General features: G+C 39.9%; 1 pseudogene; it reads left to right on the top strand.

The window, feature by feature from the left end:
* Window positions 1-1,363: 1,363 nt before the first annotated feature.
* On the top strand, window positions 1,364-2,405 carry LOC102146904 (F-actin-capping protein subunit alpha-1-like; annotated as a pseudogene).
* Window positions 2,406-3,780: the final 1,375 nt, after the last annotated feature.

Raw genomic sequence — 3,780 nt, 5'->3', positions numbered from 1 at the left:
TTGCTCCCTACCTTTATGACTGTGCCTGATGTAGCAAGTACTGTTTGTTGCCCACACGAATCTATTGCCCTCTTCTTGGCCAGTAGAAACCAATTTTGTTTCCATATTGACACTTTCCTTTGAGTCCTTCTGCTGAAGATGGGTGACTTTATCTCTAGCCACTTCCCAGGAGGGTGAGACATGGATATTGATTGGTCTATGGTGATCCCATTCTCTTTCCTACCATTGGTTTAAGAAGGGTCATGAGACCTCGTCTTGATCAATGATACATAAGAGAAATGATGGATGGTTTCTACAGAAAAGATTTCCAATCGATAGAAAGAAACTCAGGGGAGGAAATGGTTCCTTCTCTTCAGTTGGATTAGTGTCATGTCCCCATGGGACACCTAGAACTGTGGCAGCCACCTTGTGACCGGGAGAGATAACACCAACAGGTTGAAGCTGACGGTGAACAACGATGGTGTTCTTGATGAGGTGATTAGATAGACATTAACCAACCTGGTCCCACCCTACCTACTTCCAGGATTCTGGCCATGTAACTTTAATATTTTTATCACTTAATATACATTTATTTCGGTTTTCTGTTCTTTGTAGCTGAAAGCTTTCTAAATGATAAGAGGTTTGCCTGTAATAGGTGTGCTTTGTGGATTTTGTCTAATTAAATGTTGGGAACAGGGTGTGCAGGGTCTGCCCTTGGAACAGGCTAACTAGACTTCCTGTAAGGAATGTGAGTGGTCTAACAGAAAAAGAATATAGGCATTCCAATGTTTCTGAGGGCCAGTTCTGATTTTATGCCGGACTATGACTTTGATAATTGGGAATGTGGGAAATTAAGACATTAAGAAGTAAAAGTATTGACTTTAGTCACATCACAAACTAAAGAAATTCAGTCTAGAGCACTGACTTGGTGTAGAAGTAAAATTCCAAGTAGATCTCCATCTACTTCCTCTGGCTGGGGGGCACTTGCTTCTTTCTGTAAGTGATCAAATTTAAAGAAAATGTTGTTTCTTGGGTCTAAAAATCTGCTATTACCCAGGTTACTGAGTTCTGTAATTAAGACCTGATCTTTTCCCCTGGGGAGTGCATGAGCGATGAATTCAGCAGCTATGCATACCTTCTCCTCACCCAGCACCCAGTCCTCAAATTCAGCCAGCTTGGGCTGCTCTCCACACAGTGAAATTTTAGGAATATCTGTGTAATCTAAAATTATACCATCTAGGGCTAATAAAATCTGGAATTCCATTATGAGACATTCATTCTTTTGGCTATATGTCTATAAAAGTCACTAAAATCCAATCATCCCTATGTAGGAGTAGCCCCTTTTCTTGAGCACAAATAGGATATAGAAAATGGGGCAGGGGACAATTTCCTGGGATGAGCTTATTGTTAAAGAGTTGAACAGATTTATACAGAAGAACCTTGGTGCACTAAAGACAAACTTTTCTTATGTCTCAACTTTACTTGGAAATAATGACTATCTTCGCGGAAGGAGCAGCACATGCATTTTCCCACTGTAACATGGATCCATTCACGCCTGTGAAGATAGAAGGATACGAAGATCAGAAAGAAGCAAGTGGCCCCCACGAAGAGGAAGTAGATGGAGGTCTGAAGTCCCGGAGACAATTCTGTGACAGTGCTTTAACAGTGTATGCAGCAGCCCAGGCACAGTGGCTCACGCCTATAATCCCAGCACTTTGGGAGGCTGAGGTGGGTGGGTTGCTTGAGCCCAGGAGTTCCAGACCAGCCTAGACAACACGGCAAAACCTCACCTCTACTTTAAAAAATACAAAAATTAGCCAGGTGTGGTGATGCACGCCTATGGTCCCAGCTACCCAGAAGGTTGATGCTGCAGTGAGCCACTGCACTCCAGCCTGGGCTACAGGAGTGAGACCCTGTTTAAAAAAAAAACAAAAAACAAAAAACAAACAAACAAACAAAAAACCCTATGTGAAAGATCATTATTCCAATGGCCAAGGCTTCTATACTGTTTGTGCTAAAACAGACTGTTATTGCATGTACTGAAAGCCACCAGTTTCAGCCTAAAAACTTCTGGAATGATCATTGGAGATAAGAGCAGAAGTCCACAATCAAACAACCTATAGCCCAGGTAGTTGAAGTGCTTAAAATTCAGGTTCACTATTATGAAGAGGGTAATGCACCATTGGTCAGTCATAAAGTTGTACAGGATTCACTAACTGTCTCGAATGAAGTACAAACTGTAAAGGAGTTTATTAAAATCAGAGAATGCAGGAAAGGAGTATCAAACAGCAATTAGTAAAAACTATCAAATGATGTCAGATGCCACATTAAAGGCCTTGCACCGGCAGCTACTCATTACCTGCACCAAAATTGATGAGAACAAGCTACTCAGCTACAAGAATGGCAAAGAAATGCAGAAGACTTAAAGGCTGAATGTAGGATTCTTCTGTATGTGGAAAGACAAAGATTCAACGTGTGGTCGTATGACAAATAAGTGATTTATAAACAAGAGTGATATTTTGCTAGGGCTTTCAAAGTTAATGGATTTTCTAGCCAGCCTCATGGAATACTGTTGAACCTCTAGCATTGTCTTGATTCTTTTCTGTTCTCTGCCTTGTAATTTTCTGTTATCACTATATCCATGTGTGAATCTGTTGTTGTTGTTAATTCTGCCACATTTAATGTTGGAAAGAGACATCTAATCTGGAGTCACTTACTGTTTAGAAAATTTTCCTAGCCGTGAAGCCCTGTTACTGATTTAGACAAGGTGTGATGTTCACTACTTTTCTACTGCTATTCTTCCAAGAACTTCTGGGACTTCAGTGGTTTTTACCGCTCCACCAACAGCTGAAGAGGTATTCCTACAAGCTATAGCTAAATGGAAGACATATTCATCCTTCTTCTACTTTCATCTTCATTTATAGCATCTCATAACTGTTGATTTCCAAAGTTTGGATTGGGGCTTTTCAGGTCCTTTTTGGAGGGCAAAGGAAGTTTTCTGGAAATTCCATTATAGCCAGCTTCTCTGGGGAACTTGTTTTTAAATCCAAAGACTTGAACCACCTTCCCTGCAAATGGACATGTCTGCTTTCTTCCCCTCTGTCATTGTCTCCTTCTCATCTAGTACCATTGTAGTTATAGACATCTGCACTCTTAGAAGAGTTTTATTCACTTATTTTTTTTTAAAGCTCAATAACTGATGACATACTGTGGATGTAGAGGTATAAACCTTGAAAAATCCAGATGTTGAAGGAAAAACGAGTATCTTCTGCTTTAATACTTTGTGGCAGGATTGTACCGTAAGCAAAATAATCAAACAACTATGCACATCACAAATAAAAAATAAAAATGAACCAAGGTGAAAAGGGTGGCTTCCAGGTAGTATCTTCCTATTGTAACCTGTTATTTAAGGGAATACTAGCGATTTCTTTCAAATAGGATGTAAAACATTCTAAATTACTCTTCCTTAGTCCTGCCTGCCAAGAACTCAAATGTAACTGTGATACGGCAACCCTTCCCAGGTATTTTGGCAGGTACATGTATGATCTCAGAATACACAGGTAACATAGATACGATACAACAACTCACAATGGTGAATTCATTTACATTGTTCACACTTCTATGACCAAGTCCTAAGGGAAGGTCAGTTTTTTAAAAAAGAAAAACAAGTAGTGCCTTCCTACCGATCTCCAAATGCATGTCAAAAAAGAAGGGTATTTTTGTTTCAACTTCATTTTTGCTCAGTAATACAGTCAAGTCAGAGTTTGTTTCCAAGTAACCCATTGAGCTGTGTAAGCATTT

The sequence above is a fragment of the Macaca fascicularis genome, chromosome 3 (assembly GCF_037993035.2).
Source record: "Macaca fascicularis isolate 582-1 chromosome 3, T2T-MFA8v1.1".
Lineage (NCBI taxonomy): Eukaryota > Metazoa > Chordata > Mammalia > Primates > Cercopithecidae > Macaca > Macaca fascicularis.
This window is presented reverse-complemented; position numbering and strand designations above follow the sequence as displayed.